This window comes from Carlito syrichta, unplaced genomic scaffold (genome assembly GCF_000164805.1).
Source record: "Carlito syrichta isolate Samal-C Ts95f unplaced genomic scaffold, Tarsius_syrichta-2.0.1 Scaffold313745, whole genome shotgun sequence".
Taxonomy (NCBI): Eukaryota; Metazoa; Chordata; class Mammalia; order Primates; family Tarsiidae; genus Carlito; species Carlito syrichta.
In genome coordinates this window covers 423,541-445,500 of record NW_007257841.1, presented here as the reverse complement: position 1 = coordinate 445,500, position 21,960 = coordinate 423,541, and the positions used below count along the sequence as shown (strand labels likewise).

The following is a 21,960-nucleotide window of genomic DNA, read 5'->3' as shown; positions in this document are numbered from 1 at the left end:
CCCAGGCGGGTCTCGAACCCGCGGACTCAGGCAATCCACTCACCTCAGCCTCCCAAAGGCGCGGGATTACAGGCTGAGCCACCGAGCCCGGCTCAGTTTAAATTTCTAAGCACTGACCTCAAACAACCCTCAATGCTGGTGGCACTCACACATATGTCCTTGGTCCCTGCTCTGTCCTGCTCTCCTAGAAAACTATTTCCTGCCTTCCTCCTCTCAGTCCTCCAGTACCCCTTTTCCACCCTAACTCTTGGCTAATGGCCTTGCTTCCTACTTGACTGAGGAATCAGAAGCACCAGATGGAAGTCACTGCTGGGGAATCATGTCTGAGCCCCACAAGGGATGCTGCCATACTCAAGGGTTAGATCCCATTCTCTCACATCTCTCATGCACAGACTCCAGCAGTCCTCCCTCACTGTCACCTACGTCATAATTTTTATTCTCTATGGGATCATGTCCATCAGCGCATAAACATGCTGTTATTTCTTCCATCTTGATCTCACATTTCTCTCCAGTTACTGCATCATTTTTCTTTAAACAAACTTCTTTTAAAAGTTTTGTCCAACCAGGCTGGGTGGCTTAGCCTGTAATCCCGCACCTTTGGGAGGCTGAGGTGAGTGGACTGCCTGAACCCGCGGGTTCGAGACCCGCCTGGGCAACTTGGCGAGACCTCATCTCTACAATAAATTCAAAAATTAGCTGGGCGTGGTAGCGTGTGCCTGTTGTTCCAGCTACTTGGAAGCCTGAGGTGGAAGGATCGCCGGAGCCCAGTGGATCTGTAGCAGGAAAAATAGAGAGATCATGACACCGAGACTATTATAGGAAGTGGCACTTTATTACGCTGGCTAGCACAGCGGGCTTGAGAATTTCATACATCCAAATCAAGCTCGAGCACCCCAGAACAGGAGACGTGGGGTCTTATACCCTCGTTTAGGTAAGGGAGGGGGGTCGTGTTGAGTGATTACATATTTCCTTTGGAATCTTACAAGGTCGTACTCAGCAAAATCAGATTTTTCAAAGAACAAATGGTTTCCAGGAACTGCAGGCTTGTAAACTGTCAACTTCAGAAGGGGGGTTTTTGGATAAGTCTGTGAATTAGCCACTCTTTTTGCATATCCATTAAATGGCCAGTCTTTGGGCCATTTGGCCTTTTCCAAACAAAACCTGCCTGGCACCCAGGCGGGTCTTTAAAGTTGCAACTTGCCTTTCAAAAGGAAATACCTTTAACTGCTATCAACTCCCTTCCTGCCCTGGGCTAGTGATTGCCATGAGGCCAACTGTTGATCCTGAACCAGCTACATGTTTCTGTGTTTATTCACTCCATCATACAAGAAATATATTTGAGCATTTGCTGCATCCTGCCAAAGGTCTAGGCTGCGGTGGCCGGGAGCGGCCACTGCACTCCAGTCTGGGAGACAGAGTGAGACTCCAACTCAAAAAAATAAATAAATAAATAAAAATAAAAGTGTTGTCCATGCTCACTGTTCCCAGTTACTCCACTTTCATTTTCTCTTGAATCATCATTTCACCAAAACACCACTTCTCAAGGTCTTTGGCAAGCCTTTCTTTTTCATCAGTGATACTTATTATCCTCTGACATACTGTATATGTTACTTATAGATAGTTTAATTATATGTCTTCAGCCAGGCACAGTGGCTCATGCCTGTAATCCCAGCACTTTGGGAGGCGGAGGTAAGAGGATTTCCTGAACTCAGGAATTTGAGACCAGCCTGGGCAACATGGAGAGACCTCATCTCTACAATAAATAAAAAAATCAGCCAGGCATGGTAGCATATGCCTGTGGTTCCAACTACTTGGAAGGCTGAGACAGAAGGATCACCCGAGCCCTGCAGGTTGAGCTGTGGTGGCCGTGAGCATGCCACTGCACTCCAGTCTGGATGACAGAGTGAGACTCCAACTCAAAAAAAAAAAAAGAAGTTATATGTCTTCTACAAAAAGATACATTCCAACTGAGCTTCAATTTAGTCCCAGTCTATAGCACCTAAAACAGTGCTTGGTATGTGGTAAGTTCCCAGTGAGCATTTGATGGTTGAATGCATATAAGTGATCACTTTAAGAAGTATATGATACTGGCATAAGGATTCACTTACAGACCAATGCAATAGAATGAAAAGTCCAGAAATAAATTTTCACATATGGTATTCCACAAGGGTGTAAAGACAATTGAATTAGAGAAAGAAGTATCTTTTCAGCAAACAGTGCTGGGACAACTGGATACCCATTTGCAAAAGAATGAGATTGGACCCCTACCTCACACTATATAAAAGATTAACTGTAAGAGCCAAGACTAGAAAACTCTTAGAAGAAATATAGATATAAACCAGACTCGGTGGCTCAGCCTATAATCCTGCGCTTTGGGAGGCTGAGGTGAGTGGACTGCCTGAGCCTGTGGGTTCGAGACCCGCCTGGGCAACTTGGCAAGACCTCATCTCTACAATAAATCAAAAACTAGTTGGGCGTGGTAGCGCGCGCCTGTAGTTCCAGCTACTTGGAAGGTTGAGGCGGAAGGATCGCCGGAGCCCAGCAGGTCGATGCCGCGGTGGCCAGGAGCGGCCACTGCACTCCAGTCTGGGAGACAGAGTGAGACTCCAACTCAAAAAAAAAATATAGATATAAAATGTTTGTGATCTTGAATTAGGCAGTTGTTCTTAGATGTGACACTAAAAGCAAAGCAACAAAAGAAAAAAGAGGTAAACTGGACATCATCAAAATTGAAAACTTCTGTGCTTCAGAGGGCACCATCAAGAAAGTGAAAAGACAGCCCACAGAAAGGGAGAGAAAGCACATGGAAAGATATTTACATAATTAGCCATCAGGAAAATACAAATCAAAACCAGAATAAGATATCACTTCATATTCACTAGGATAGCTGTGAACAAAAGGGGAAAAAAATAGGTAAACCGGTCTCTGTGGCTCAGCCTATAATCCCAGTACTTTGGGAGGCCGAGGCGAGGTGACTGCCTGAGCCAGCGGTGAGCCGGCGGGTTCAAGACCAACCTGGGCAACTTGGCAAGACTTCTTCTTTACAATAAATCAAAAGTTAGCCGGGAGTGGTAGCATTCGCCTGAAGTGGAAGAATTGCCAGAGCCCAGCAGGTCAACACTGGGGTGGCCGTTAAGTGTGCCACTGCACTCCAGCCTGGACAATAGAGTGAGACTCCAACTCAAAAAAAAAAAAAAATAGTAGAACATCTTTAGAATTGAGCATGTTCTGATATCAATTAAATTTAAGCCAAAAAATGAGTTATTTGTACAGAATGGAATCAATGTATTTCTTCTTCCTCTCCTTTTTTCTCCTTCCTCCAATCCCTTAACCTTCTCAAATGTTTTTCAATACGAGCAGAAAGTTTACCAAACAACAAATGCAAATGGATGTTAAGCATGTGAATAGATACTATTCAGAGTAAGAAATGCAGGTTCTTACTGTGGGACAACAGACCTGCAGAGGAACCGTCAGCTCCTGGGAGTACGCTTGGTTCAACACCATTGTGTGGAGCCATTTAGCAAAGTGTACTGAAATTACAACCTCATATAGTCTTTGACCCAGAATTATATTTTTGGAAATTTATCCCACAAGTATACTTGCATATGTGCAAAATGACAAATGTTTGAGGAAATTGATTGCAGCATCTTCACTAATAACAAAATGTTGGAAATAGTGTAAATGTCTAAATCTTAATAAATTATGAATGCTTTCTAGGTGCCAATATGAAAAGACCTCTAATATTAGTATGTACAGAAAAGCAAAATGCCAAACAATATTGCTGTATGCTCCTTTTATGTAAAAATTGAGACAATATCAATATATTTCTGTTGTACATGTGGGTGGGGGCACAGCAGAGCATTGGGCATATGGGAGCAGAAGGTATCACTATGTATCTTTTTTTCTTAACCATATTGCTCTCTTTTATTCTTTTTATTTTTTTAAGTAGGAGTCTCACTCTCTCACCCAGGCTGGAGTGCAATGACACACACATAGCCACCCCAGCCGGTTGACCTGCTGCACTCCGGCCGTCTTTCCGCTTCAGCCTTCCAAGTAGCTGGAACTTCAGGCATGCGCTACCATGCCTGGCTAATTTTTTATTTATTTTAGAGATGAGGTCTCACCAGATTGCCTGGGCTGGTCTTGAACCCTTGGGCTCAGGCAATCCACTCTCCAGCCTCCCAAAGTGCTGGGATTGCAGGCTAAGCCACTAAGTTCGACCAAATGTTACTCTCTTTTAGAAGAAAGCCTTGCCAGTTGTTTTTACTTCTTCTTTTTTTTTTTTTTTTTTTTTGAGTTGGAGTCTCACTCAGTCTCCCAGACTGGAGTGCAGTGGCCACTCCCAGCCACCGCAGCCTCGACCTGCTGGGCTCTGGTGATCCTTTCCCCTCAGCCTTCCAAGTAGCTGGAACTACAGACACGCGCTACCTTGCCCAGTTAATTTTTTATTTTTATTTTTGTAGAGATGAGGTCTCGCCAAGTTGCCCAGGCGGGTCTCGAACCCGTGGGCTCAGGCAATTCACTCACCTCAGCCTCCCAAGGCGTGGGATTACAGGCTGAGCCACCGAGCCCAGCCTGTTTTTACTTCTTAATTTCTTTTCTTCTGCATCCACTGCCTCTATACAACTATTTTTTCTCAACCACTTTTTTTTCTCTGACAAAGATATCAAAGGTTATATTAAGGCAAATCATAAAAAGCATAAGATATTGCTGATAAGTTCTACAATGTGTAGATTTGAATGTTATTTCCTGATGCATCCTGGGAACTGGAAGGTAGGAAGTATTCCTTGCTGAAACGCATGCTCTGTTAGGCCCTGAGGCATGATGAAATGTAGGATGCAAACCACTGACAGAACACAGAAATGATGTATTGCCTTTGTCATAGGCAATTGTATTTCTGATCTAAAGAAGCATGGGATGTAGGTCATTTTCAGATTTGCATTGTTACCTGAGAACTGGTTTAGAAGATTTTGCCGAGTAGTTTTTAGGTGATTTCTTTGGAATCCTAGTTTAATTCTTCATTGTGTTATCTGAAAATTTTCAGGAAATATATATTATAAAGTAAAAGTCTTTTTAAAATAAGCTTTTATTTTAAATAGTTTTAGATTACAGAAAAATTGACAAGTTAGTACTGAAACCCCATACCTAGTCTCCCTATTTTTAACATATAAACATTTGTGTGGTACATTTGTTACAATTAGTGAACCACTATTGATACATTATTATCTAAAATTTATACTTTTTCCAGATTTCTTTAGTTTTTATCTACTAAGATTCTAAGATTCATCTTGTATATTTTCTGCCCCATTCCTAGACTTCGGTATTTTTCCAAGAAGCTCTGGTTCCTTTTGGGGTTTTTTTTGAGAATGGTGGTAGAAACCAAGATCTGTCTGCATCTCTTAACTTTTAACCTGTCCTTGTATTTAAGGAGATTTTTTGCAGAAAACATATAGTTGAGCTTTGCTTTTTATTCACTGACATTCTCTTTTAATCAGTATATTTAGATCATTCATATTTAAAATGATTATTGGTATTGTCAAAAAGATGCCAAACTCTTTAAAATATTTTAAGATGGTTTATTCTTGAGCCAAACTTGAGCACCTAAGCTCAGGTACACCCATCCTCTGGAGGTCCTGAGAATGTGTGCCCACCATGGCTTGATTATATACACTTTAGGAAGGCAGAAGTTACAAAAAACCATAAATCAATGTATATGATATTTTCATTGGTTTGACCCAGGAAGTGATACAGAGACCTGCTAATGTCTGTCTATATTACCACATCCCCTAGAGAAGGGCATGGCATGGGCTAAAGCAGGCCTATGCATTCCTGAGAGCTAATAGAAGGTGCACTTCCCCTTATCCCCTATGTACTCCCAGTAAGTAGCTTCAGGGGATCTGTGACTTCCCTGCAGACTATGCCTAATAAACTGAAAGATGTAAATCCCCATTTGTTCCCTTTTCTTAGTTGTCCCAGGTTTGAGTAATTTAATATCAATGTAATCGTTAAGTCTTGTAATTTGTATAACTTTTGTATCAATATAATCATAAGTTTTGTGATTTGTATAACTTTTGTGTAATGCATGATGTCTTGGGCCTTGTAAACTCCCTTTACTCTATGGCAAGCCTGATTAATGCTTCTTCTGCCAGTCCTTACTGATAAAAGCTGTGAAGTACCTCTGGTACCTGGCACCAGGAAGTCTGGACTGTAAAATGTCACTATTGGTAAGATGCAGCTGTAACTTAAGTTCTATACAATGCTCTGCTGGTCACGTGGCTAATCTATAGGTACCAACAACTCTATACTTAAAAAAGCATGCTATAAAACTTGAAGGGGGAGCAGAACTATTTTAAAATGGCCAAAAGCAGCCGGGCTCGGTGGCTCAGCCTGTAATCCCGCACCTTTGGGAGCCTGAGGTGAGTGGATTGCCTGAGCCCGCGGGTTCGAGACCCACCTGGGCAACGAGACCTCACCTCTACAATAAATCAAAATATCAGCCGGGCGTGGTAGGCATGCCTGTAATTCTGGCTACTTGGAAGGCTGAGGCGGAAGGATCACCAGAGCCCAGCAGGTCAAGGCTGCGGTGGCCGGGAGCGGTCACTGCACTCCAGTCTGGGCGACAGAGTGAGACTCCAACTCAAAAAAAAAAAAAAAAAGGGGCCAAAAGCCCACTCTGCTCCCTGGATTCAAATTCAGAAATAAAACTCTTTCTACTGGTTCCCTGTCCCTTTAATTTATCAAGGTATCAAGGTAAAGCAGGAGAGCATTACTTTGACCATCTCTGAGCAGGGACTTGCAGGTCACAGACAGAGTTTAAAGATTTCTTTACTAGTAATATGTAGTTCTTACCAGAAGATAGGATGTTTTGCTGAGACAAAGGGTGGAAAGACTCTAGGTTTGTTGACATGTAGATGAAGTTAAGACATGACAGATTTCAGAGAGGATAGACAAATGTCTCATAAGGCTCCTAGGAGTCCTGTAATCCATAAGAGATGGCTTTTTAGGGCCATATGATACTTTGATTTCCTTCTTTGTTTGTTATGTTATGCCAGAGTCAGGTTGGAAAACAGTAGGTTAATAGAACCCTATTTGGTGAGTCCTTATCAAGCAGCGACTCCCTGAGCCTCTTAGGAATTTGGATAAGAGAAAAGAGTTCAGGCTTTGTCCTCATTGATATAATTGTATTAATATCTACCATGTGTTTAACTTTTTCTATTTGTTACATTTAAAAAAAATTTTTTTTCCTACTTTTACTTAAGAATTTTATATGATTCCATTTGATCTCTTCTTTTAGCCTATGAATTATACTTCTTTTAAGTATTTAGTGGTTGTCGTAGAGCTTAAAAATGTATATTTTTAACTAATCTGAGAACTTAGTATCACTTCACAGGTAGTGCAGGTGACCCTGTAACAAAATATTCCCAATTTTTCCCTCTTAATTGTTATGACATTTCTATCATTTGTCTCACTTACATTCTATAATCACCTAAAACATTGTTAATATTATTGCCCTAAGCTAACAGTTATCTTTTAGATCAATTAAGAATGAGAAAAATAAGTGTGTTATTTTTACCTTCACTTATTCCTTCTCTGATGTTCTTCCTTTCTTGCTATAGATCCAACTTTCTAACTTACATCATTTTCCATTCTGCCTAAATAAATACTTTTTTTTTTTTTTTGAGTTGGATTCTCACTCTGTCGCCCAGATTGGAGTGCAGGGGCCGCTCCCGGCCACCGCAGCCTCGACCTGCTGCTCCGGTGAGCCTTCTGCCTCAGCCTTCCAAGTAACTGGAACTACAGGCGTGTGCTACCATGCCCGGCTAATTTTTGATTTATTGTAGAGATGAGGTCTCACCAAGTTGCCCAGGCGGGTCTCGAACCCGCGGGCTCAGGCAATCCACTCACCTTAGCCTCCCAAAGACGTGGGATTATAGGCTGAGCCACCGAGCCCAGCTAAATAAATACTTTTTAAACATTTCTTATAAGGCAGGTCTGGTGCAATGCATTCTCATTATCTCTCTCTCTCAATCTGTCTCTGTCTCTTCACTTTTGGAGGATAATGACACTGGATATAAATTCTAGTTTGGTGTAGTTTTCTTTCAACACTTTAAATATTTCACTTAATTCTCTTCTTGCTTGCATTGTTTCTGATGAGAAGTCTGCTGTAATTCTTATCCTTATTCCTCTATAATAAGTAGATGTTTTTCCCTCCTCTGGCTTCTCTCAAGATTTTCTTATTATCCATAGTTTTTTGCAGTTTGAATGTAATTTGCCTAGGTGTAGATTTTTTGGTATTTATGTATTATGATCTTCTGGATTTGTGACTTGATGTCTGTCATTAATTTTATAAAGTTCTTAGCTATTGTAGCATTTTTTTTTTTTTGAGACAAGTTCTTGCTCTGTCACCCAGGCTGGAGTGCTGTGATACAATCATAGCTCACTGCAGCCTCAACCTCCTGGACTCAAGCAGTCCTTCTGCCTCAGTTTTCTGAGTAGTTGGGACTACAGGCATGCACCATCATGCCTGGCAAAATTTTTGAAACATTTTTCATAGTGATGAGGTCTCACTATGTTGCCGAGACTGGTTTCAAACTCCTGGCTTCAAACAATCCTCCAACCTCAGCCTCCTAAAGTGCTAGAATTACAGGTGTGAACCACCATGCCTAGCACATTATTACTTTAAATATTTCTTCTGCTCCATTCTCTCTATTCTTCTTCTGGTACTATAGGCATGCATGCATAACATCTTTTCATATTGTCCTACAGTTGTTGAATATTTTCTTCTGTTGTCTTTTTTCTATTTGCATTTTAGTTTGGGAAGTTTCTTTTGACCTTTCTTCAAGACCACTGATTTTTCCTTGGCTGTGTCCAGTCTACTGCTGAGCCCGTCAAAAGCATTCTTCATTTCTTTTACAGTATTTTGGGTTTCTAGCATTTTCTTCTGGTTATTTCTTGAAGTTTCCATCTCTCTGCTTATATTGTCCATTCTTTCTTGCATTTCGTTTACTTTGAACTTTAGAGCCCTTAACATATTAATTATAGGTTTTTTTTTAAATTACTCATCTGAAATTTTTATTTTTATTATTTATTTATTTATTTATTTATTTATTTTTTGAGTTGGAGTCTCACTCTGTCGCCCAGACTGGAGTGCGGTGGCCACTCCCGGCCATTGCAGCCTCGACCTGCTGGGCTCCGGCGATCCTTCCGCCTCAGCCTTCCAAGTAGCTAGAAACTTGTAAATGTGTTAGTTTGAGTCTGGTTCTGATGATTTTTTTTTCATTTCTTTTGAGTGTTTTTCTTGCCTTGTGTTTGTGTTGAAAGCCATACGTGCTGCATCAAGTAACAGCAGCTGAGATAAACAGGCATTTGGTATGAGGATTTATGCTCATCTGGCTGGGAGCTGGGCTGTAGTAGTGTTTATTTTAACATGGATACCAGAGGCTTTAAATTCCTCTGGTGCCCTTGTTTTTGTCTCCCCTCCTTACTTTGGGTTTCCCTATGTTTTCCTACCCAGAGAGAGTCTATCTGGTGGCTCTTTTCAGCTGTAATCCACTGCTGTGATTCTGGAAGCTGTTGCTGTAGTGATAAGGTGTTGAGGAGAGGACACATTCCATAATCTTCTGATTAAATCTTTGAATGGGCCGTGTTCAGAACTTCAACCTCTACAACTATTCCTCCAGTGGTACAGTTTTTTTTCCCCACCCCTACTGTCTTCCTTGACTGCAGTGTTCCCAATCTATTTGTTTGAAGCTTTGACCCAAGGACTCCATTTCATTTTTGTTCATTTTCTTCCTCTAAGTGAAACTGGAAGGCTGGAAGTGGCTGAGGTAGGGGCAGATTTCTTTCTTCCAGCAGGAATCAAGTTTCAGAATTGTGCCCTAGCAAAGTCCTTGCCGCTGGAGGAGAAGCCTTGGTTATGGAGAAGGCTCTGAACCAGGTTTCATAACAGCTGTTATTCCTCTCCCCCTGTAAGACCCATGTGGAATCTCTTGTGTCCTGACCATGAAAACCTGGAGGGAAAACCCGTGAAAACGTGGGGCCTCCTAAGACTGCCACTTTCAGAAGTTTCTCCCTCATGCTTATCTACACTCAGCCACCAGCCGTTCATCATAATGACCACAAGTGTTCCTGTGAGCATGGTTCCATCAGCATCTGTTCCAGCTAAGCATATGTTTGTTGCTATAGTTATCTGGATGCACCTGTCTCTCCAGATTTTGGGGTGGTAGTTTGCACTCACCTCTCAGGTAGATTTAAGAAAAGTAGTTGATTTTCAGTTTGTCTAGCATTTTTTTTTTTTTTGAGTTGGAGTCTCACTCTGTCACCCAGACTGGAGTGCAGTGGCCACTCCCTGCCATCGCAGCCTCGACCTGCTGGGCTCTGGCGATCCTTCCGCCTCAGCCTTCCAAGTAGCTGGAACTACAGGTGAGTGCTACCACGCCTGGCTAATTTTTTGATTTATTGTAGAGATGAGGTCTCGCCAGGTTGCCCAGGTGGATCTCGAACCCGCGGGCTCAGGCAATCCACTCTCCGGCCTCCCAAAGCGTGGGATTATAGGCTGAGCCCCCGAGCCCGGTCACTTTTTCTTATTGTATTGAGAGGAGCAACAGCTTCCAAGCTTTTTACATGTTGGATTTGAAACCAGAAGTGCTCAAATGTCCTTTTTGAGATTTTATTTGGTTTTGTATAAATTTGTCAGTTATAGAAATAGTAAATGGAAGCATATGTTCAGTAGTAAATATGCTAAATCTTGCTTCAGGGAAACATTAAGCAGAATGTTTCTATAACTAAGTGAACTATTTGTTTGGTGAATGGTAGCAGCAATGAAAGATCTGCAGTGGGTGGTAGGCTGAAGCTAGCGCCCTGCCACCTCATCCCTCCAGTCTTCCAGGCTTCTCTTCTCTGCAGATTAGATTTGCAGATGATGATAAAACTAAGGTGGGTCCTTGCTATCATTTGTCACCCAGATAATCCACCAGCTGATGCCACTGGTATGGTTTGGTGCTTGAGATGCAAAACCCATTATTTTCTCCACTGGTTCTCAACTTAGCATATTTTGGCTACAAACATTTGTTCAGGGACACTTCTAAAACTGCACACCGTGACACTGTGACCTTTAGCAGAACATTTATATGTGCGTGTGCCTGGTGTAGATTGGATTGTAATGAAGACTTGCAAAAGTAAGAAGAGATGCTTCCTTTTTTCATTTATCAACAGATACCATCTGATTCTTAGGAGGCTTCGTTGAAGGACATAAAACACTTTTTAGAGTAGTTTATTTCTTCAAAAGAGAACTGATAGTTGAGTTGCTGCCACTAAGGTCTAGAGGCCCAAACTGTGTTGAAGGTGATCAGAGAGACCAGTTTGACAATAGTAACATAGTAATTTTAGAGATTAGCATTTCTTCTTCTTTTTTTTTTTTTTTTTTTTGAGTTGGAGTCTCACTCTGTTGCCCAGGCTAGAGTGCAGCTGCACACTCCTGGCCACTGCAGTCTCGACTTGCTGGGCTCCAGCGATCCTTCCGCCTTAGCCTTCCAAGTAGCTAGGACTACAGGCACACGCTACCATGCCCGGCTAATTTTTGATTATTGTAGAGACGAGTTCTCGCCAAGTTGCCCAGGCAGGTCTCAAACTCACGGGCTCAGGCAATCCACTCACCTCGGCCTTCCAAAGTCCTGGGATTATAGGCTGAGCCATCGAGCCCAGCTGAGAATAGCATTTCTTTATCGTGACTACTCTGCATGTAACAGGGCATTAAACAGTGGGCATCTTCCACTCAACCCATGGGGACAAAGCTCAGGTGGTGCACCATGCTGCACAGCTTCCTACAGGGGGTCTCTGAACATAGGCCCACCTGACCCCCAGTCATGTGCTTTCCCGTAGTCACCATTGTCCATTGTCACCAGGGAGGGCATTGTGGGTAGAAACAGCATTGTGTAGAATGAAGAGCTTCGTGCCTACCCCTGTCATGTATTCCCTGAAGGCCTGTTTCTTTACCCTCAAAGTGATTAACTTTAATTAGTTCTCTAAGAATCTTTTACCTCTAAAATCTGCATTCATGACATGGCAACAGACATCACTGTCTAGCTGGTTACTCTTATGTTAAACGTCTTAGCCTCTATTTCCTTTTCTATACTCTCAATTGAACTTCATAATTACTGTATGGTGTGTCAAGAGTAAAGGAAGACAATGTTCTGGGGGAAGAGGAAGAAGCACAAACCTGGCAGGAACTTGGCAGAGATAGTTTGGAAGCAATAGTCCCTGAGGGAGGCACATTCCAGAAGCCCAAGCCCAGACAGGGCTTTGTACATTCAGGCTGTGGTGTAAAACAGGCAGGTAGAACCAAGGAGACAGGATAGACTTTTTGCCCAGTAGTGTCAAAGAAATGCTATTTGGGACCCACTGGCAGTTGGAACTCAGTGAAGTGTTATTAAATATGACTGATTATCAACTTACTGAGTTCTGTACTGACCAAATTGTTCTCACGGCCATAGCATATAAAATGAGAAGAAAAACAAAAAGAAAACTTGAAAGAAAACAAAAAACTTAGAAGGAGACAAAGTCAGTGAACAAAGAACCATCCTGGGGTTGCAGCCTAATGTCACGTACACACCATAAACCCATCACCATAGTGAAGGGGAAAGATGCTTCTCCCTCCCTGCACCTGTAACATGGGCTCCCTACTATCACTGTACCTTCAGACTTTTTCAGCCTAAGAGATTCTTCCAGTGTTCACTATGCCTGTGGACTTGTGAATACAAGTATTGTTTTGGGAGGCCAGCAGGTGAGGGACAGTTGAGTTGGCAATGGACTATACCTCAAAAGAGGAATCAATTCGGTTTCCCATAAGCCTCCACCTCCTGGAGTGTCCTGACCCTGCCCGCCTCACCATGTCAGGTGACTTCCAGACGTCACGTGTGTATCTATACCTTGTACTGTTGTAGAGCCACCACCCTCATGTGGCTCCTGGAGCACTACATCTGGCCTCTTGGTTAACAGTTTAGGGATTTCAAGTGTACATTATTCATTGTGATTTAAATTCTCACTTGAGCCAGGCTCCGGTGCCTCAGCCTGTAATCCTGCGCCTTTGGGAGGCTGAGGTGAGTGGATTGCCTGAGCCCATGGGTTCCAGACCCGCCTGGGCAGCAAGACCTCATCTCTACAATAAATAAAAAAATCAGCCGGGCGTGGTAGCACATGCCTATAATTCCGGCTACTTGGAAGGCTGAAGTGGAAGGATCACCGGAACCCAGCAGGTCGAGGCTGCGGTGGCTGGGAGTGTGCCACTGCACTCCAGTCTGGGTGACAGAGTGAGACTCCAACTCAAAAAAAAATAATAATAATAATAAAAAATAAAAAATAAATTCTCACTTGATGGTACAATTAAAGTAAGTGAAGTAAGTACAAGGTAAAATTAAGCCATAATCTTAGGATATCACTTATTCTAGACCTTAGAGAATATTTCCAGGCACACAGTTGTTATGTGTTACTTAGTTTTTTTTAACTTGTCAAGTGATCACAATAATTGTTGAAAAACAAAGCAAGCTCCAAATAAAACATAACCCTCCTACAGATTTCATTATCTTTTACCATCATCAAATCTGGCTTAGAAACTGCTTTGTGCATAAAATGTCACTCTGAATGGGAAGAAAACAAACTTTATACATGTAAATTGCTTTAAGGCTATATAAGTTGTTTTCTTTGGTAGCATAGGACTTGCCAAAGCTTTGAAAGCCAGCTTTCTCACCCCAGTGACAAATGACAACCCCATCATTTGGTGTCCTTCACCTATAAAGAGCTTCTTTGTTAGCAGGTTCCTATAATGGAGATTATATTTTAAAAGGGAAGAGCCAATGAGGCATATATGGTTTAATTTATCTGTGACTCTTTAAATTATTTCCTTCTATTTATTTGGTCTGATTGGCATTTCCCCCCCAAACCCCTATTCTGTTAAGTAGTAGAATAGAGGAGGAAGCAAAAAACTTTTCATGGCAATGCTAGTGATTCCCTGTGTAAATCCTTGGTGCACCTGGAGCGAAGCTTGGTCAGGAGCATGGTGTGCTGGATCACATGTGCAGCTCTGCCCTTCTCGGGGCACCCACCAGGGGACAGGGCCTGCAGACACTGGGAGAGGAAGTACGAGTCATTATGTTATTGAGACAACGAAAAAATTTGTGATGCTTTCTCATCTTTTAAAAAAAATTTTCATTTAAGTTAATCAATTAATTAAATAGAGTTTTCCATCCTTCTACACAGTCTATACCAGAGGATGGCAAACTCTAGCCAAAGGGCCAAATCCTCCTGCAACCTATTAATAAAGTTACATTGGCTCCCAGCCACACCTATTTGTTTATGTATTCTCTGGCTGCTTTTCATGTGTTTCAAGGAATGGCAGAATTACGTGGTTGTGACAGAGACTGTGTGACTGCAAAGCTTAAAATATTTATCTTGTGGCCTTTTAAGAAGTTTGCTGCCCTGCTCTAGACTAAAAGAATCTTTTGTGATAGGAATTGCATTGACTCTATAGATCACTTTGGGTAGTATAGACATTTTAACAACATTAAGTCTTCTAATACATGAACACAAGTATCTGTCCATTTATGTGTCTTCGTTAATTTCCTGCAGCAATGTTTTGTAGTTTTCAGTGTACAGGTCTTTCACCTCCTTGGTTAAATTTATTCCTAAATATTTCATTCTTTTTGATGCTGTTGTAAAAAAAGATTGTTTTCTTAATTTTCTTTTCTGATTATTCATTGCTAGTATATATAAATGTGACTGATTTTTGTGTGTTCATTTTGTTTCCTTCAACTTTGCTGAATTTATTTATTAGTTCTAATGGAGTAGAAGTGTATGTAACTAGGGTTTTCTACATTTAAAACCATGTAATCTGCAAGCAAAGACAGTTTTACTACTTCTTTTTCAGTTTGGATGCCGTTTATTTCTTTTTCTTTCTTTGCTTTTTTCTTAATTGCTCTGCCTAGGACTTCCGGTACTATGTTGAATAAAAGTGGCAAGAGTAAGCATTCTTTGCCATGTTCCTGATCTTAGAAGGAAAGCTTTCAGTTTTTCACTGCTTAGTATGATGTTATGTCTGTTCCCCCACACACTTTTTTTTTTGAGTAGGAATCTCACTCTGTTTTCTCATGCTAGAGTGCAGTGGCATGCTCATGGCCACTGCAGCCTCGACTTGCTGGACTCAGGTGATCCTTCTGCCTCAGCCTTCCAAGTAGCTGGAACCACAGATGTGCGCCACCACACCCAGCTAATTTTTTGATTTATTGTAGAGACGAGGTCTCACCAAGTTTCCCAGGCTAGTCTCGAACCCTTGGATTCAGGCAATCCTCCGGCCTCAGCCTCCCAAAGTGCTAGGATTACAGGTGTGAGCCACCATGCCTGACTTGTCCTTTTTTATATATGGGCATTATTATGTTGAGGTAATTCTTTCTACCTCAACATAATAGTTTGTTGACTGTTTTTTTTTATCATGAAAGGGTGTTGAATTTTACCATATACTTTTTTTGCCTCTATTGAAATGATCATGTGGTTTGTTCTTTTTTTTTTTTTTTTTTTTTGAGTCGGAGTCTCACTCTGTAACCCAGACTGGAGTGCAGTGGCTGCTCCCATCTACCGCAGCCTCAACCTGCTGGGCCCCGGCGATCCTTCCGTCTCAGCCTTCCAAGTAGCTGGAACTACAGACACGCCTGGCTAATTTTTTTGATTTATTGTAGACATAAGGTCTCACCAAGTTGCCCAGGCGGGTCTCGAACCCGCGGGCTCAGGCAGTCCACTCACCTCAGCCTCCCAAGGCACGGGATTACAGGCTGAGCCACCGAACCCGACTTCTTCATCCTCTTAATGTGGTGCGATACACTGATTGATATTCATATGTCATTCCATCCTTTTATTCAGGAATAAATATCACTTGGTTATGGTGTGTAATATATATATATATTTTTTTGAGTTGGAGTCTCACTCTGTCGCCCAGACTAGAGTGCAGTGGCCGCTCCCAGCCACCGCAGCCTCGACCTGCTGGGCTCCGGTGATCCTTCTGCCTCAGCCTTCCGAGTAGCCAAAATTACAGGCATGCGCTACCACGCCCGGCTGATTTTTTGACTTATTGTAGAGATGAGGTCTTGCTGCCCCGGCGGGTCTCAAACCCGCGGGCTCAGGCAGTCCACTCACCTCGGCCTCCCAAAGGCGTGGGATTACAGGCTGAGCCACCGAGCCCGGCGGTGTGTAATATTTTTAATGTGATGTTGAATTTGATTTGCTAGTATTTTGTTGAGAATTTTTCTATCAATGTTGATTAGGGATATTGGTCTATAGTTTTATTTTCCTGTTTATCTTTGTCTGGTTTTGATAACACAGTAAAGCTAGCCTCATAAAATGAGTCTGGAAGCATTCCCTTCTTTTCAGTTTTTTGGAAGAATTTGAGAAGTACTAGTATTAATTATGTGTTAAATGTTTGGTTGAATTCACCATGAAAGTATCAGGTCCTGTAATTTTCTTTTTTGGAGAGGTTACTGATTGAGTCTTCTTACTAGTATAGTTCTGTTTAGACATTTTTTTCCTTCGTGATTCAGTCTTGGTAGGCTTCCTGTTTCTAGGAATTTATTTATTCTAGTTTATCCAGTTTGTTGGTATATAATTGTTCATAGTAGTCTCTTATATTTCTTTTTATCTCTGTGGCATCAGTTGTAATGTCTCTTCTTTCCTTTCTTATTTTTGGTATATGAGTCTTTTCTCTTTCTTTGTTAGTCTAACTAAGGGTTTGCCAATTTTTTCAACTGTTTCAAAAGACCAACTCTTAGTTTTGTTGATTTTTTTTCTAGCTATTGTTTAATTTGTTCTTTTAGTGGTTTTTTTTTTGAAGTGTAAAGTTAGGTTATTGACTTAAAATCCTTCTTCCTTTATAATGTAGGTATTTACCACTATAAACTTCCCTATTAGTACTGCAGAAGAATGCAGCACTTAAGAAGAATGTTTAGCCAGGCTCAATGGCTCAGCCTGTAATCCCACGTTTTGGGAGGCTGAGGTGAGTGGATTACCTGAGCCCACGGGTTTGAGACCTGCCCAGGCAACTTGGCGAGATCTCATCTCTACAATAAATCAAAAACTAGCCGGGTGTGGTTGCGCGCGCCTGTAGTTCCAGCTACTTGGAAGGCTGAGGTGGAAGGATCGCCAGAGCCCAGCAGGTCAAAGCTGCAGTGGGCTGGAGCATGCCACTGCACTCCAGTCTGGGCGACAGAGTGAGACTCCAACTCAAAAAAAAAAAGAAGTAGAATGTTTATTCTGCTCTTATTGGGTGGAATGTTCAGTATATGTCTATTAGGTCAAATTGGTCTATAGTGTTGCTTAAGTCTTCTGTTTTCTTATTGATCTTCCATCTGGTTACTCTACTCATTGTTGAAAATGAATATTGAAATTTTCTATTATTGTTGTATTACTATCTATTTTTCTTTTCAATTCTGTTAACGTTTGTTCATATATTTGGGTGCTCTGGTGTTAGGTGCATATATGTGTAATTGTCACATCTTCCTAGGGAACCGACCCTTTTTTTTTTTTTTTTTGAGTTGGAGTCTCACTCTGTCGCCCAGACTGGAGTGCAGTGGCCGCTCCCGGCCACCGCAGCCTCGACCTGCTGGGCTCAGGCGATCCTTCCGCCTCAGCCTTCCGAGTAGCCGGAATTACAGGCATGCGCTACCACGCCCGGCTGATTTTTTGATTTATTGTAGAGATGAGGTCGCGTTGCCCAGGCGGGTCTCGAACCCGCGGGCTCAGGCAATCCACTCACCTCAGCCTCCCAAAGGCGCGGGATTACAGGCTGAGCCACCGAGCCCGGCTGGAACCGACCCTTTTATTCTTGCATAATGTCATTTGTCTCTTGTGACAGTTTCAATTAAAATCTATTTTCTCTGTTATAAGTATGGCTATCCTGTTCTTTTTTTGTTAGATTTTTCATGGAGTATTTTTTCTCCATTCTTTCACTTTCAACCTATGTGTGTCCTTACATCTAAAATGAGTCTCTTATAGCATATATTTGGATCTTGGTTTTTTAATTCACTCAGCCACTCTGTCTTTCATTGGAGAGCTACACTCAATTTATATTTAAAGTAATTATTGATAGGGCAGACTTACCATTGCCATTTTGTTCATTGTTTTCTATGTGTTTTGTAGTTATTTTGTCTCTCTTCTCCTGTCTCACCATCTTCCTTTGTTATTTAGTTGACTTTTTTTTTATTAAGAGACTTACTTTGATTCCTTTCTCATTTTCTTTTTTGTGTCTTCTATAGGTGTTTTCTTTGTAGTTGCCATGGAAATTACATAAAATATAACAATCTGTTTTAAACTGATAACTTCAGAAGCACACTAAAAAAAAATCTCATTTACATCTTCCTCTTGCCTCTTTTTAATTACCAGTTTCATAAATTACATTTTTGTATCCATTAATGTTGCTTTATAGTTATTTTTCTGCATTTATTTTCTGAATTTTATACTAAAATTAAGTGATTTACATGCCACCATTACAGTATTACAGGATTCTTTTTTCTTTTTATTTACTTTTACCAGAGAGCTTTATTTTTTCATATTTTATTGTTGTTGTTGTTGTTGCTCCTAATGTCCTTGAATTTCAATGTGAAGGAGTCCCTGTAGCATCTCATATAAGGCAGGTATGGTGATAGGTAGAGTGATGATGAACTCTCAGCTTTTATCTGAGAAGTCTTTATTTAGTCTATATTTTTGAAGGACAGATTTTCCAGTTATAGTATTCTCAGTTGGCAGTTTTTCCCCCCCCCAGTATTTGAATATATCATCTCATTCTCTTCTGTCCTGTAATCTATTTGCTGAGAATTCTGCTGATAATATTCTGGAAGTTCCCTTGTACCTGATGAGTTGTTTTTCCCTTGCTACTCTCAAGATTCTCTCTTTGTCTTTGACAGATTTGGTTATAATGACAGTTTAGGCCCTTTTGAGCTAATCCTAGTTGGATTCCTTTCAGCTTCTTGAATTTGGATGTCTGTTTACTTTCATCAGATTTCCGTGGTTATTATTTCTTCAGATAAACTCTGTTCTCCTTTCTGTTGCTGAACCCCCCTAGTGAATTTGGTTATTGTATTCTTCAGCTCCAGGATTTCTGTTTTTTTTATTTTTAATAGTTTCTTTCATTCTTGATATATTCTCTCTTTGTTCATGCTTTGTTTTCCTGATTTTTATTTTATTTTATTTATTTTAGAGATAAGGTTTCACTCTGTTGCCCAGTCCATAGTGCAGTGGTGCAATCATAGCTCTCGCTATCCTCAAACTCCTGGAATCAAGCAGTCTTCCTGCCTCACCTCCCAAGTAGTTTAGGACTACAGGCATGCATCACCATGCCTGGCTTTTTTTTTTTTTTTGTAGACATGGGATCTCACAGGTTGGTCTCGAACTCCTGGCCTCAAGCATTCCTCCCATCTTGGCCTCCCGATGTGCTGGGATTACAGGCATGAGCCACCATGTCCAGCCCTGTTTTCCTGGTTTTATTTGATTGTCTAACTATGTTCTCATGTAGCTCATTGAGCCACACACGAGGAGCTCTCCCAGCAGAGATCACATCCTTTCTTTTTTTTTTTTATTTGAGTTGGAGTCTCATTCTGTCACCCAGACTGGAGTGCAGTGGCTGCTCCCTGCCACTGCAGCCTCGACCTGCTGGACTTTAGCAATCCTTCCGCCTCAGCCTTCCAAGTAGCTGGAACTACAGGCGAGCACTACCACGCCTGGCTAATTTTTTGATTTATTGTAGAGATGAGGTCTTGCCAAGTTGCCCGGGTGGGTCTCAAACCCGCGGGCTCAGGCAATCCACTTACCTCAGCCTCCCAAAGCACAGGATTACAGGCTGAGCCACGGAGCCTGGCACATCCTTTCTTTAATGATAGTTATTTTAAATCAAATAATTGATACAGAGTTAGTCTCTAGAGATTTATTAGTGTTCCTTTGATTGGGCCATATATCCATTTTTTGTTTTTTTTATGCCCTGTTATTTTTTCCTGGGATTTGAAAACCCTCTACCTCCAGTCATTACAGGCTAATTTTATAGAAGGAGGACCTTCACCAGTACGTTTGGCTAGATAATCACACGGCTTCCTACGCCTTTTCTGGTATTGCCTTCACTTTGTTTATGGATGTATTTCCTAACTGAAAAGTTTGCCATCTTCATTTTCAGTAGTTCATAGTCTCTTGCTTCCTCTGGTGTCTGTCTTGAGTACTACAGGTTCTCTGGTGTTGAAACAAGCCAGGGAGCTCTTCTTTGTTCTCAGCAACTACCAGGTATTCCAAATATGCCCTCTAAATTCCCATGCCCTCTAAATTAGGCAAGACAGAAACTAGTCCCTCCAACAACCCCTGGAAAGGCAGAATGTTTGAAGTACATTCTACTTTCTCTTTCCCTCCTAAGGGAAAGACCACATGTTGGGTGTTATCTCCCACTGGTACCAAGTTGTGCTGGCCTGAGGACTTCTCTTACCCATTGCAATGCAGTAGTTCTTTGATTTGCACTCCCCTGGGTTGCTGCAACTTCTTAACTGGTTTCTGGACTTTTATAAGAGGCTTTTTGGACTGTATATTGTTGTTAAGTTGGTATCTCTATGGGGGAATGAGGTCTGGGGCTTCCTGTTCTGCTGTGTTGCTGGCATCACTCTGTCCTCTGAGTCTTCAGTGGAATTCTGGCATGACCTTGGGCTCTACTTTGCTTCTCTCTTGAGCCTAGCAGCCTCACATGAGGAGCTCTCCCAGAGGATGGATCACTTGCTTTCTTTAAGGGTAGGCCTCTGACATTAGTGCAAGAGTAGAACCTATGGCCACTTTGTTATAAGGCAGCATTAGAAGGGGCTCTCCAGGGCCTCAGCTTTTCTGATGGCTGTTCTGTAATGCGTTCACTTTGGTACAGACTTCCTGGCCCAATCCTTTCCTTTGATGGGGTCAAATTGGCTCTTCATTGGGGCTCCTTTGGGAGGACCTGCTTTTGTCTCAGGGAACTTGAACTGCACTTTTCACTTCATTGGTTCTCTCCTTAGAAGTTCTGGCAACCTCTCTTGTTTTCCAGTTTCATTCTTTTTAGAATATGTATTTCTCTCATTTCAGGAGACTCTGGGGAGGTAGAAGTAGATGTACATGCTTGATCTACCATCTTAAAATGAAAATTCCTGCAGTTGTTTTCTCAGGAGCCTAATTTCATAATTTTTTTGTAATCTCTGCTGCATTAATCATTTTTATTAATTGGCACTTGGCATGTAATTTGTCCAGTAATCAGCAGAGGCTACTTTTTTGAAGGCATTTCCTTTGTTCCATTGTGGCAGGGCTCTGAATGGAAAGAGGTAACATTGCAGAGGCACCACTGTAAGAATCAAATTAGCTTTTCAGAATTCTAAGAATTCAACTCTAATTTGCATTTTCTTTTTCAAAAGAGACACACTGCTATAAAACACAGCTGCTACTGCCGATCATATCATAAGTTTTCTAGTTTTTGCAAAATAAGATGGTTCCATGCACTGCCTGTCACCTAGCATGAGAGTCCCAGGGTTTGATCTCCTCGTAGTGACCAAAGGTGAGTGATGTCTAATGACAGAGCAGTCAGTGCTTTACTGCTGGCAATGGAAAACATTTAGCCACTGAGTGCTAATTTTGTCTGGTCCTGTTCTTTTATTTCTTTTCCCAACGAAGACACCCTGTTATCATTGTTTAAAAACGTACTGAAAAGAAAAAACAACCCCATTATAAAGTGGGCAAAAGATATGAACAGACACTTCACAAAGGAAGACATCCGAGCAGCCAACAGACACATGAAGAAATGCTCAACCTCATTAATCATCAGGGAGATGCAAATCAAAACCACACTGAGATACCACCTAACTCCAGTCAGAATGGCAATTATCAACAACTCAAAAAATAACAGCTGCTGGAGAGGGTGTGGCAAAAAGGGAACACTTG

The 21,960-nt window shown here is 41.6% G+C and overlaps 1 protein-coding gene and 1 pseudogene across 1 annotated transcript in view; one reads left to right on the top strand and one right to left on the bottom strand.

Moving 5' to 3' along the window:
- The window catches only part of LOC103273132, a 25,799-nt pseudogene extending 13,887 nt beyond the window's left edge, over positions 1-11,912 (bottom strand).
- Positions 1-21,960, top strand: part of ANO10 (anoctamin 10) — a 222,129-nt gene that overhangs the window by 145,508 nt on the left and 54,661 nt on the right. The gene's annotated exons all lie outside the window — the stretch shown is intronic.